This window comes from Ranitomeya variabilis, chromosome 3 (assembly GCF_051348905.1).
Source record: "Ranitomeya variabilis isolate aRanVar5 chromosome 3, aRanVar5.hap1, whole genome shotgun sequence".
NCBI lineage: Eukaryota > Metazoa > Chordata > Amphibia > Anura > Dendrobatidae > Ranitomeya > Ranitomeya variabilis.
The window spans coordinates 567,308,427-567,323,616 of record NC_135234.1 but is presented as its reverse complement, the minus strand read 5'-3'; positions in this window follow the sequence as shown (position 1 = coordinate 567,323,616).

Below are 15,190 nucleotides of genomic sequence, written 5' to 3'. Positions count from 1 at the left end.
AGGTTCACGGGAGCAGGTGTATAGCCAGGGAGAAATCAGAGATCAGGAGCTGGATGCAAGGCAGAATACTCTAGCACAGACTGAAGGCTGAGCTGGAGTTTTATAGCAGGAAGACACAGTGCACATGAGACCAAAGACGCTATCTTGAAAAAGTGCAGTAATGCACAAAAGGTAAAAAATGTTCAGATTCCTGACACTGCAGAGCTGTCCAAACATTCTATGCCATGGGGATCAGAGGTCTGCTCCAAATACTGTATTCACAGACTCAAGAGGAGGAGAGCATCTACACTGATGCCTAAAAATGTTTTCCTTTGGATCTGGGACTGGATGAAGTAGGGTCCAAGCAGAATTCTGACCCTCATCACCAGACGTTAAACCCATGGGGTGGAGGTGATCCTAATGAGAATCAGATACCTGAGGTGCACACGGACTGTACTGTGCTGTCAGGACAGGAAGAGGATGAGGGTGACTCTCAGGGTGAGGAGTGGGATAACAGAGAGGATGACAATGAGGTTGTAGATTACACTTGGTGTGAACCCAGAGGCATGCAGCTAAGTAACTCAGCAGAGGGGGAGGAAGAGGTAGAGCTTACATTGTGGCTTCCTGCATATACAACGAATGTATGTCACGGGAAGCAGTCAAGGGTCTACAGCTCACATCAGCAGCAAAGGTTGGGTAGCCTGGGCCTTTTTTGAAACCAAAAAGGATGACCCAACTTATGTTATCTTCCAACTTTAAAAAAAAGACTTAGTAGAAGTAAAAATTCCAAAAATTTGATTACTGCATGCATGAACCGCCACATGAGCAATCAAAATGCGTTAGCTTGGGAATATCACTACGCTAAAATGCGGCCTAGCGGGCCTTGTCAACCATTGGCTGCCCCATCCACTGCATCTCTGGCTTCTTTCTCTAAAGTGTTTGTGGCAAGTGTTTTCACACTGGTATCCAGCCGCAGAAACTCAACTTTATTACCACCTACAGTCGTGTTGAATGAAAGACTGTAATTTATTATGGAAGTGGACATACCTGCTGTTTTTAACTTATCTTGGACACCGAGCACAACACAGCTTTCTCACTCCACCATAACATCTCTGCCTGCACCTCATTCACAATCCAGCAGTTTGTTGTGTTCATCCTACTCCACCCTCTCTCAGCACAACAGTCAGCCCTCGGTCCTACAGTTGTGGTCACGTAAAAGATTGTTTCCTCCTACACATACCAAAATGAAGAGCTTGAACTTCGCCATCTCCAATCTGTTGGGCACAGAAATGCTGCCTTTCCGCCTGGTGTATACAGACGCTTTCCAAAAGCTGTTGGCCATTGTAGTCCACAAGTACCAGTTGCCATTTGTTCTCTAAGAAAGATATGCCTGCACTACACCAGCACGTCCCAGAGAACCTCACCCATTCCTTGAAAAATATCTATGTGTTTGCCATTGTACATTTCATCACTGACACCTGGACAAGCAAGCATGGCCAGGCGTGTTACATCTCGTTGCCTGGGCACTGGGAGACTCTGGTAGCTGTGAGGGCAGGCATGGAAGGGACTGCTCCACAAGTCTTGGAATCCCCAAGGCTTGAAGGGTGCTTGGGGATGGAGATATATACCACTATACACCAGAGGTTGAATAACTAAACCAATACACACCAAGGGATGGAGAACTAAACCGCCATACACCAGAAGATGGAGAACTAAACTACTATACAACAGGGGATGGAGAATTAAACCACTACACACCAAGGTGTCACTAGGCACCAAGTCTAGGAATCCCCAAGGCTTGTGGGACAAACCTCTATATCTAACACTTCCTCCACTTGCGCCCACCTCTCCCTTAATGAGACACACATTCCAAAAGTATAGAGGGAGTCCCTCCACCTCACAGCCTGGGCTCACCGCAATCAAGTAGTGTTTAAATTAATATGTGATCGCAGTCACATAGCAACAAGAGTTGTGGACAGCAATCCAGGCTGAGTTTGAGCAATTGCTGTCTCCACTGATCTGGAAGTAGGGAAGGCCACGTCTAATAACGGTGAAAACCTGGTGGATCCGTATGCCGGAGCAACCTCACACATGTGCCTTGCATGGCTCACGTCCTCAACTTGATGGTACAGAAATTTCTACTCCCATATCCCGGCCAGGATTCAGAAAGCAAGGTCACCATTGACTTGCATCACTACAGAGGTATTTCAGGCTACCGATTAACTGGTTGATATGCAATGTGCCAGCATGCTGGAATTCCACTCTAGACATGCTGCAGCGACTGTGGAAGCAGCAATGAGCCCTGGTGCAGTATGTCATTTTGCATAGCCTGGATCAATGCAGTATGGACATTGCGCAAATCACGGACAAATGAAGGGCCTCTGCACCCTTCGCACAGTTTGGAAATGACTACTAAGATAGCTTTTAATAATGATACAATCATAAGCATCACTATTCCGGTCATCTATATGCTGGAGCACACTTTGAATAGACTGCAGGAAGACTGCAGGATGAGGTGGTGGTGGTCCCAGAAGAAGAGGAGGAAACAGAGGATGATGCATAAGGTAAAACAATATTTAATTATTCCTGACTCATCACACAGGCGGGTGCCATGGGAGGGTGGACTACAGCGATGGAGAGGGGCTCATGGTACCAGACAAACTGTTAATGAAGGTGCAAGAGCAGAGGAACAAATGGAGGAGGACAAGGAGGAAGAGGTGATGGACACGTAACAGTCAGGAGATGAGTTATAGTCTTCCAACCCTGGAAATATTGAGTTGTCAATGCAAAAATATTAGCAGCAATAGTTACGTGGCAGAAGCAATTTCTGTGAGTCATTTCACACATTTTTTAGACCAGCTTGTGAATCAGCAGAACAGAGTACAACTTTGACGCATAGTGAACGACTGAAGGGGATGGTGCAGGAGTATCTTGAGCTCAATATTAATGCCATCAGGGGGGTTTCGACCCTGTGGCATTTTGGTTTTTAAAAAGGGAAGAGTGGCCCCAGCTCGCTTACCGGTGAGTCAGACGCACCATCTATCATGGCTTTTTCCTTCTAAAATGGTCTGAGTCTGTCAAAAGCTACCCAACATGTCTCAGGCAATCGATGTTTCCATAACTGGGGCCAAATTGGTCAAGAGCTGCTCAGGATACCTCAGGTTATTGGTAATTGTCCCCCCTTAGCGCCATCTTTTTACACTTAAACAGGGGGAGAGTCACAGCTTTTCTTCATTTATGTTGGTTGCAATCCCTTTAATCCCTCCAGGAACCCTCCTACTCCCCCCTCGTTTTTATGCAGTCTATGTATATATATATATATATATATATATATATATATACACAGTATATGTGTATATACATAAAATAAACATAAATAAATAAAATTTTACAAAAAGAAAATAAGTTTTGTAATGCTCGGCAGCCAGCGTTCTCTCAGAATGTGTATTCATATTCAGCGCTGTTGGTAGTGTCCTGACTAGTGTTGAGCAATACCTTCCGATACTTGAAAGTATCGGTATCGGATAGTATCAGCCGATACCCAAAAAAATATGCCGAAACCGATACCCGATACCAATACAAGTCAATGGGACACAAGTATCGGAAGCTATCCTGGATGGTTCCCAGGGTCTGAAGGAGAGGAAACTCTCCTTCAGGCCCTGGGATCCATATTCATGTAAAAAATAAAGAATTAAAATAAAAAATATGGATATACTCACCCTCGGACGTCAATGACGTCGCGGCTTGTGATTGGTCGCGTGAGCGGTCACATGGGCGGCACGCGACCAATCACAAGCCGCGACGTCATCGAGGGTCCTAAACTCCTCATTCTTAGGAACGGAGGCTGCCGGTTACAATCGGTAAGGTCCAGGGGCCGCCGGACGGGTGAGTATATCCATATTTTTTATTTTAATTCTTTATTTTTTACATGAATATGGATCCTAGGGCCTGAAGGAGAGTCTCCTCTCCTCCAGACCCTGGGAACCATACACTGGGAACTTCCGATTCCGATTTCCGATACCACAAAAATATCGGAACTCGGTATCGGAATTCCGATACCGCAAGTATCGGCCGATACCCGATACTTGCGGTATCGGAATGCTCAACACTAGTCCTGACAGATAAGTGCATCTGGCTGTTCCCTGAAAGTATAGATCACAAGTCATGGATCTCCAATGATTTTTGCACCCCAGTCACATACTGGGAAGACTAGGTGATGGTGCAGTTTTAGTGTGCTGCTTTGATCTTGCATTATTTCAGTCTGTGACACCTTTCTTGTGGCTTATGTGCTGATGTTACTAACAATTGCTTTTGAAATGTGGAGACTCCAAGTTGTGTCTCCATCTTGTGGGTTGCCTGTAGTGGAAGGGGTGTCAGAGCCCCATTATACTATTTCTACTCTGGGGAAATTGATACCACTTTAGTTGGGTCTGCCCCTAATTTTTGGAAATGCTTGGTCTCGAACTTGGGTCTACTTCGTGTGTGTTGCCTGTAGCAATAGGATTCCAGACCAGCAGGTCTGTGCTTACTTTCAGTCAACAACCTGTGATACTATTCTTGCATTTTTTAAGCAAAAGTAGTCTACAAACCTGATATTTGTGCCATCTGAGTGTCTGAGTGTGGCAGCTCTTGCATGAAGTATCAGGCCTCCCAGCACAGCAGGCCTACACCAGCACCTCACTCACCTCTTAAATTAAAAGCTGTAAATGCTGGCCCACATCTGGGCTAATGTCACAGACGTGGTGTGTGGAACCACTGTGTCAAGGACCGTGGAGAGCCTGGAGGGGTGTGACTAAGTGAACACTTGACTGTTCACTAGAGCCTCTGATGGTGAGGTTAAATTTGGCTCCCGATGAATGCCAGGTGACACTCTAGTACAGACCAATGGATGCAGAGGGCAGACTGGAGGGAGCAGCTGGCAGAGTTTGTATTAGAATGCAGCAGACAGTTCGCATCCGAGTACAGCAGACAGAGTTCACATGGCAAAGAAGGAGCAGAGCAGAGCTGCAGAGGCAAAGAAGGAGCAGAGCAGAACCGCAGAGGCAAAGAGGGAGTGGAGCAGAGCCTCAGAGGCAAAGAAGGAGCAGAGCAGAGCCATTGAGGCAAAGAAGGAGCAGAGCCGCTGAGGCAAAGAAGGAGCAGATAAACACAAGTACTTGCAGTGAAGTACCAAGAGAACACCAGGGGCACTAACATTGTGCAGCGACAACCAGATAGGGACAGGTGCTGGTACAGGTTTTGGGAATACAGCCCCCAGGGTGATGGAAACAAAAGTGGAAACAGGACAGGACCTGGCAACTCAGTAGCAGAACACAGACAGAGAGTATGTTGCTCAGGCATCTTCCTATTGGTGGAGATGCCTTAAGTACCCGGTACCTCTTGGCAATAGGCTGGGGACATATTAGGAATGTGCACACTGTCTCTTTAAGACTCAGGAAGTGCAGGCGCAGCCACCCTAAGCACACAGCCAGGAAGTATGCACACAGCAAGCAGAGGACATGAGGTTTACAGCATGGAGCCGGCAGAGGGCAGAACTTACAGCATGGCCGGAGTGGTGAGTAAATCGGTGTATCAGCCTGATGGGAGATGGGAAGCCATGCTGTGATGCCGGCAGGGATGTTACAGCTCATAAATAGCCAATGCCTGACTGCTGCTGTGCCATTATAACATTTCTACTGGGTCAATTGATGCCTCCTTTCCTGGTGTATACCCATAATTTTGGGAAATTTTTGGACTCAAAATTGTGTCTCCTTCTTGAGTATTGCCTGAATTTGGCAGGGCTCTCAGAGCACCAGGCCTACACCTGTCACTGATCAATATTTAAGCTAGAAATGCTGGTCCAAGCACTTTCCCAGGTCCTGTTCCATGCATGAATGCTGCGCAATTATACTATTTGTCCTCTGGGTCAGTTGGGTGGATGAAGAGTTTGGACGCAGGTGGAAACAAGGGTAATTGGGGTGCCACCTCAGAGGATAGTGCTGTGTGTGATGTTAAAGTGGAGGAAGAGGATGAGAGGCCACTTGATGCAGTGCTTGCCATTCACTGGAGCACATGCTCTTTCTGTCTCTCATCTACAAGGCCTACTGCTGTGTGGCTGCCAAAGAAAAGGAGTTGAGTAGCCCATCCAGTAACAGAAGTTGTCAGTTGTCTTTGGATAGGATGAGCCCATGTTTGTTCAGTAGAGCTTTCAGTAACATTACCACATAATTCCCCCTTCCACCATGACCTCGCTTTTTCCCACTCTTGTTGGATGTACTCATCCCCTGTTTTAAGCAGCTTTTTAACAACCATAGGTCGAGACCTGTCAGTCACCTGTCAGTAAATTAACAATCTGTATTTATTTGCTGAGATAGTGTGGCTGGACCACAGAATTAGCACAAAAGATTTAGATGCTGAAATGTGGACTGATGTCTGGACCACACAATTATCACAAATGGATTTAGATGCTCAAATATATACCACTAGCTGGGCCACACAATTTGCACGAAAGGTTTTTTGTTATGAAATGTGGACTCCTGACTGGACCACACTATTAGCAGAAAGGATTAAAATTCTAAAATGTGGCCTAGTGTCTGGAAAACACTATTAGCAGAAAGGATCTAGATTCTGAAATGTGGCCCGGTGTCTGGACCACATTATTAGCACAAAAGATTTAGATTCTGAAATGTAGCTCGGTGTCTGGACCACAATATCAGCAGAAAGGATTTAGATTCTGAAATGTGATCTGGTGTCTGGACAACACTATAAGCAGAAAGAATTTAGATTCAGAAATGTGGCCTGGTGTCTGTACCACAGTGTTAGCAGAAAGGATTTAGATTCTGAAATGTGGACTCCTGCCCGCACTACACTATTAGCACAAATGATTTAGATTCTGAAATGTGGACTCCAACGATATAGATTCTGAAATGTGGACTCCTGCCTGCACCACACTATTAGCGCAAATGATTTAGATTCTGAAATGTGGACTCTCCTGGCTGCACCACACTATTAGCACAAACAAATTAGTTTCTGAAATGTGGACTCCTGCCTACTCCACAGTACTTGCACAAATGATCCAGATTCTGAAATGTGAACTCCTGCCTACACCACAGTATTAACGATTTAGATTCTGAAATGTGGGCTTCTGGCTGAACCACAGTATTTTGCACAAATAATTTAGATTCTGAAATGTGGACTCCTGCCTGCAGCACAGTATTAGGACAAAATATTTAGATTCTGAAATGTTGTCTCCTACCTACACCACACTATTAGCAAAAATGATTTAGATTCTGAAATGTGGACTCCTGCCTGAACCACACTATTAGCACAAACAATTTAGATTCTGAAATGTGGAACCCTGTCTGCACCACACTATTAGCACAAACGATTTAAATTCTGAAATGTGGACTCCTGCCTGAACCACATTATTAGCACAAACTATTTAGATTCTGAAATGTGAACTCCTACCTGTGAAGCGATGGCCGGGGGACCACCACGGTGCAGGAAGACTACTGTACACAAGATGAGGTGCAAACAAAAAAGGGTAGATTTATTGGAAGGCAAGGAAAGAAGTGGATGAGGAAGATGCAAACAGGGGTAAACAATGGCAAAAGACAATTTACAAGAATTATAAACTTTATCTTTTCCGTAAAATAGCACGGTGCTCCAACTATTACAGACTCAAAATATGTCTAACCAGCAAATGTAAACAATAAACAAGTGATGATGCTACTCTACGTATAACCTCCCTGGCCTTTACTAAGCAGGCCACACGGCTCCCATGTACTGACTATTGAAGCCTACACTAGGCCCTAACAGGTGCACCAAACAGGAACAAACTCACGGTGATGTTGGAGAATCAGCTCCAGTCCCAGGGGGGCCCCCAGCAGTCTGATACGGTGGTGCGCACGGCTTCCTATCAGCTCTGTGAAACAAGGTCTTCTCCTTGCTTCTGGATCCTAGGGATGCTCCTGGAAACTGTAAATCCCTTTCTCTGTATCTTTGTGGCTTTCTTGCAGCTATATCAGGACACAGTTCCTCTCTCTTTCAGCTATCAGCACAAAAAGTCCTCTCTGCTGCAGCCTCAGCTCACACATGCTGCTGCAGCTCCACACCTGAACTCTGCACAGATGAAATCATTACAATGATTATTGCAGGGGAGAAGCAGAACATTCCATCACGCCAGACAAGGGGGTGCAGCCTCTTAAAGTGACAGCGTGTTCCTTACTGTCCATAACAGCACCACCCTTATACATGCCTCCCTTCTTAATGATGGTCGTCCTCGGCCATCACAGCATCAGGGTCAAAGTGTAATGGAAGAACGTGCAATGTGGAAACAGCACCTATAGAGGCAACAAAGTGTAAGAACAGACAGAGCACACTGTTCTACATATCGGACTGGTGGAACACCTGCATTAGACCTCTGGGGTCTCCGAAGCTCTTGGCTGTCAGGCAAGGCTTGACTATCTTCCAGAGGAACACTTGTTGCAGGAGACATTGTGAGCTCTTGTCTGGTCTCGTCCTTGCATGGCAGTACTGGTACATCCATGGGATTACCATCTCTGTGCGGCTGAGGACCCCCTACTGTGTCGGGGATGGTCCACCACTCATCATCGATTTCACCATCAGGCATGACAGATTCAGGAAGTGGAATGGCGCCTTCAGGCGACAATGGCGTAGAACAGACCTCAGACCGGCAAGGCCGCAGCATATTTCTGTGAAGTACTCTAGGGGTGGATGCCCCATTCTCAATCTGTACCTTGTAGACAGGGCCATTAGCATACACTCGCTCGATAATCTTGTACCGCAGTTCTTCCCATCTCTCACTTAGTGTTCCCTTGGGATGTTTCTCTCTGACTAATACTCAGTCTCCAGGTTGGAGCGGTAACTTTTGAGTTGGTTTGCGGCCCGTATGTTCTTTTTCTTGCAGCTGCTGACCCGCCAACTGCCATATTGTTTGCAATCGTTGCCGATGCTCTTTCACCTATGAGGTGACAGTTCGCTCCATCAGCTCCTCTGGCTGTTCCAAATTCAGCTCAATGATCTCTCGTCCATCTCTTCCAAACAACAGTAGATAGGGGGTATAACCCATGGTGGAGTGGACCAGATTGTTGTAGGTCCAGACCAATTCCGGCAGATAGTCTGGCCAACACGCCTTCTTATCCTCCCCCAATGTTCTCAGCATTTGAAGTAAGGTTTGGTTGAAGCGTTCACAAGCTCCGTTGCCTTGAGGGTGGTAAGGGGTGGTCCGGGACCACTCGATGCCATACATATGATACAATTCTTCCATCACCTTGCCTTGGAAACATGCGCCTTGGTCGGAGTGGATGTGCTTTGGGCACCCATACACCCGGATGAAGTCTTGACAGATGGCTTGCGCCGCCGATTCCGCAGTCTGATCTCTAGTCGGAGTGACTACTGTGAACTTAGAGAAATGATCGGTCATCACCAAACAGTATTGCAGCCCCCGGGCCGAGTGTCCCACGAGGAGATAGTCGATCATCAAGACTTCTAGCGGTTCCTTAGTTTGTATGGTCTGGATGGGTGCCCTCTGTTCGGTACTCTTAATGAGGTCACATACTCGACATTGCCGGCAAACCTCTTCCACCACAAGCTCCAACCGGGGCAATACACATACCGCTGTAACCATTGGTAGGTCTTTGTGGGGCCAAAGTGCGCTCCAAATTCGTGGGCTTCTTTAGCTACTTCTTGAGCCATTCTTCCTGGGATGACCACTTGCCACCTTACTTCCATATCTTTTGGCTGTTGCCTCTTACGATATAGCACTGACTCTCACACTTCCAGTCTATCCCACTGGTTTAACACACTCCTCATTTCAGAGTTCAGATCATCTCTCTCTTGTTTGCCAGGCTTCCGCTTTTGCGTTACCCACCATTTCATCTGTCTCAGCCCTTTGTCTTCATCCTGAACGTGTCCCCATTCCTCATTGGTTCTCCACAGGGACCGGGGTAATGCGCAGGCCTCCCTTCTTGACTGGGCCGCAACCATTGGGGGCTTAAACTTACAAAAGTCTGGGGTTTCCTCCTCTTTGAGTTGCTCATCAAGATCCCCCACTGGAGTCTCCACAGTCACTCTTGACAGCCCATCAGCATTTGCGTTTTCGGTAGCAGAGCGATAACGGATGGTAAAGTCGAACTTGGCTAGGCGAGCCACCCACCGTTGTTCTAAGGCCCCCAATTTAGCATTCTCAAGGTGGGCCAGGGGATTATTGTCTGTTCGAACTTGAATCTTGGTACCTGTCAGGAAGCCTGCAAACTTTTCTGTCATGGCCCACACCAGGGCCAGGAGCTCTAACCGGAAGGTTATGTAATTGTGAGGGTTTCTTTTGCTGTCTCGCAGGGACCTGCTGGCATACCCGATGACTCTCTCATGTCCATCCTGTATCTGAGAAAGTACTGCACCGAGTCCATGAAGGCTACCATCTGTGTACAACAGGAACGGTTGATGGAAGTCTGCGTAGGCCAAAATTGGGGCTAAGGTAAGGGCATTCTTTATAGCCTGGAAGGCCTCATCTTGTCCCTGTGCCCAGGGGATGCCCTGGGTCTTTGGCACTCCAGCGGTCCCCCTCAGCAACTCATTGAGAGGACCCACCACCTTCGCGAAGTCTTTAACAAACCGGCGGTAGTACCCAGGGAGTCCCAGGAAGGCCTGTTCGAGGGACTGGCCACTTATCGATAGCAGCCACTTTTTCTGGTGAGGGTAGAACTCCATCTTGTGACACTATGTGGCCCAGGTACTCGATCTCTCTCTTGAAGAGGGGGCACTTCTTTGGCTTCACCTTCAGGTTATGAGCCCGCGGTCTTCCGAGTACCTGTCCAAGGCGGGCAAGGTGTTCTTCGAATGAGGCCAAAAACACAATGATGTCATCCAGATAGATCAGGGTAGCCTCAAAATGTAAGTCTCCCAAACACTTTTCCATCAGTCGTTGAAATGTGCCTGGAGCATTGGAGAGCCCGAAGGGCATCCGGTTAAACTCGAACAGCCCCATAGGGAGGATGAAGGTGGTTTTCTCTTTGTCTTTCTCTGCCACGGCTATTTGCCAGTATCCGCTTGCTAGGTCCAGGGTGGAGAAGTACTTGGCTTTACACAATGCTGTCAAGGATTCCTCGATGCGGGGCAACGGATACGAGTCTCGAACAGTGCAGGCATTGAGTTTCCTGTAATCTACACAGAACCGGATGGTCCCATCCTTTTTCTTGACGAGCACCACCAGGGCTGCCCAAGGGCTCTGACTACTCTGCACCACTCCTGAATCCAGCATCTGCCTCAGTAATGTTTTCACCTCTTGACACATCTTGGGAGGGATCTGCCGGTATCGTTCTCGAATTGGACGAGCTTCCCTAGTCGGTTTCTCATGTGTGATGGCTTCAGTACAGCTGAAATCTTCGGCGTGACGGGCGAATGCGGCCTGATTTTCCCACAGCATAGTTTCTATTGCCTGCACACGCTCAGGGCCCAGAGCCTTCACATCCACTTCCATTTGAACAAGGATAACCCGTCCACTCCACTCCGGGGATGGCGTCTTTTCGTCCCCCGCAGCAACTGCTAGGGTCCACCCCGTGCCTTCTTTCGGTGATAAAGACATCTCCTTCTGACTCACCACTTCACCCTTATGTAGGTACACCAGGGCCAGATCTGTCCCTCATGGCAAGGTGACCTCCCTGGGGCCCACATTCAAAGCTCTTATGGGGACATGTCCTCGCTGGACCACAGCTATCGTACGAGCTTTCATGACTTCTTGGTCCACTCCTCCACCTACCACAGGCTGAACAACCATTTCCAACCCATCAAGGTTGCGGTGAGTCCCCACTGGAAGGTATACTATTGCTTCTTGCTCGGGAGGTAGGATTACAGGTTCTTTACCAGGAGCCCTGATGACCCCTACAGTCTGATAAGATGGCACACTCTTCTGTGTCCCACAGACGCGGATCAGTCATTGAAGGGCTTCTTGAGTAGGCTTATGTGTAGTAGCCTTCTTTCAATATCCAGGTCCCCGTTTGGTAAACATAATCTGATCGAGTTCACGTAGGATGTTCATTCCCAGCAAACAACCGGATCAATGTCTCTTTTTGGCTTGGCCAGGTCCTGGAAGTGCTGCTTGAAATACGCTTCTGGCATCGTTGTCACTTGTGACCCAGTATCTATCAGGCAATCCACTAGAGCTCCTTCGAATTCAGCACATAGGATGGGGCTCCCAGCAATCAAGTGTTCGTTATGATATGGAGCGGCCTCTCTCCTCGCCTCCCCCGCAGAGTGCCGCACTACTGCGGGGGTTAGTAGTTTAATGGCGGCTTCCGCTGGCCTTGAGTATAGTTCCGGCAGTCTCTGACAAGGTGCCCCCGTCCTCCACATTCCCAGCATTGGATGCCTCCTCCTCACCGGGGGGTACCTCGAGCCGGTCCTCGTGCCTCCGATGCCTGATGGGAGGGGGCTTGCTCCCACTGATCCCTTATCGGTCAGGCTGAAGAATGGTTGCTTGAGTACGGTGGGTCAGACTGTTGTAATTCCCCTACCCTTCGCTCCATCTGGGTCAGTTTCTCTTGCACATTGACAAGGGACCGCTGCAAGTCTTGCACCACCTGGACCAGCACCTCCTGATGGTTTGGGTCCCCTCTGGTATTGGCGCCCTGGACACACATCACCCCAGACGCATAGCTCTCTTCTTTACTTCGGGCCACTGTTTCTGCCAGGATTTGACAAAACGTAAGAGCCGGATCTGCCCGGACCCGTTCTGACAGTGCTTGCCTCAAGGATGTGCTGTGCAGTCCCAGAATGAATTGCTCCTGGAGTATCCGGTCTTTAGAGCCCATGCCGCCAAATCCATCCGCCTCCTTTCTCTGCACCTCTGCTAACACTTCTTGCAGTGCTGTTGCATACTGAGAAATTCCTTCTTCTTCCTGCTGCAGCCTAGAGAAAAATTTGGCACGAAGGTGTCCGGCGCTAGCAGTCTTGCTGTAGATCTCTTCCAGGAACTTCACTAGCTCCTTCAGGGTACTGCGAGTGAGTTCTGGTTGTAGGGAGATGTTTCTATGGGCTTCTCCCTCCAGGGCAGTTAATGCAATGTCCAGTTCAAGGTCTGGGCTGATGTTATAAATCTTCAGGGTGCTTTGCAGCCGGGACACCCAGTCGGACAGTGGCATATTCTTGCCGTCAAACTTTGGTAGCACACTAAATATGGTGCCCATAGGGAGTGTCCTTGCAGGGGTTCCACCAATGCCCCAGCATCTCCATTAACATTAGCATTCCCGCCATATCTGCTGCCTCCATCTTGGTGACAGTACCCTTCTCGCAGCACCACTTGAAGCGATGGCCGGGGGACCACCACGGTGCAGGAAGACTACTGTACACAAGATGAGGTGCAAACAACAAAGGGTAGATTTATTGGAAGGCAAGGAACGAAGTGGACGAGGAAGATGCAAACAGGGGTAAACAATGGCAAAAAACAATTTACAAGAATTATAAACTTTATCTTTTCCGTAAAATATCACAGTGCTCCAACTATTACAGACTCAAAATATGTCTAACCAGCAAATGTAAACAATAAACAAGGCCCTAACAGGTGCACCAAACAGGAACAAACTCACGGTGATGATGGAGAATCAGCTCCATTCCGAGGGGGGGCCCCTAGCAGTCTAATACGGTGGTGCGCACGGCTTCCTATCAGCTCTGTGAAACGTGGTCTTCTCCTTGCTTCTGGATCCTAGGGATGCTCCTGGAAACTGTAAATCCCTTTCTCTGTATCTTCGTGGCTTTCTTGCAGCTATATCAGGACACAGTTCCTTTCTCTTTTAGCTATCAGCGCAAAAAGTCCTCTCTGCTGCAGCCTCAGCTCACACACGCTGCTCCAGCTCCACACCTGCACTCTGCACAGACTAGTTCATTACAACTATTATTGCAGGGGAGAAGCAGAACATTCCATCATGCCAGACAAGGGGGTGCAGCCTCTTAAAGTGACAGCATGTTCCTTGCTGTCCATAACAGCACCACCCTCTTACACCTGCGCCACATTATTAGCACAAACGATTTAGATGCTGCAAGGTGGCGCATGTCCAGACTCTGATACACTATGGGTAAGCAAGGCTAATTTGGGGGAATATGGGCCTCATGTATTAAGCACGCATTTACCATGATTTCTAGTGTTATATATATTTTTTGCCCATAACTATTATGTCCCTCAAACGATACTATGCACTAAGCACTTTACTCATTGCCCAATAGTCTATCTGAATGTCTGGACATTGGTAACCATCACTACCTGATCCTAGTCTGTATAATTTATTTGTAAGTAATTCATAAAATTTACATTTTCTTATTAAATTGGACGTTGTACTCCTATTTGTCATATTTTGAGTAAGGTCAATTTGACACAGGATCTTATCTAGCTGAACTAGCTGACAATAAACCGTCTAACTATCTGACTACTCACAGCAGCAGGAGCAGCCTCTCTGTGCTGTTACACTGAAAAATGGTGCAAAAACAACATGCCCACTTTTTATATGGAGAATTACATGTGACATCGGCAGCCAATGACAGAAGCCCTTGTGTCTGGACATTATGGATGGTTTGCGTGCCCTGATTGGCTGCCGGAATCTTCACACATTAGCTTGATTAAAAAAAAATACAGTTTGTCATTACTCTGACCTCTCCCCACCACCTCCCCTCATCAAACATGTTTCCCCTGCTCATCATACGGCACCACTATTCTAGCCAATAAAAGAATTAGTGGAAACTCGATAATTTATCACGCTTTGGCCAAATTTTGCCGATTTTTAGAAAAAATGTTCGGGAATCCAAACATGAATCCGAATAAGCATTGTTTGTTCCGAATTTGAGATTGGCAAGCATTTTCCGAACAAGTTTGCTCGTCTCTAGTCATGAAGGGGTTAAAGAATTTGATGTGACAATACTGAACTACTTGCATTTAACTCTGACCTTAACCTCTGTAACCATTTTTGAGATCCTTGCTCGGTTTGTGAGTCAGATCTTGTAATCCAAATTCAATGCTTGACTTCAAGAATACTCTTTTGGATAAAAGAGTTTGTGAATGTTTTTCCCAGCAATATGCGCTCCTGAAGGATGATGATGGAACTCGATATTCTGATTCAAAGATGATTTTTATTTCAAACTAAAATACAACCGGTTTCGACTTCTTAGAGTCTTCCTCAGGTATAATGTCATGCATATAAACAGATCTATCTGAACACATTTTATA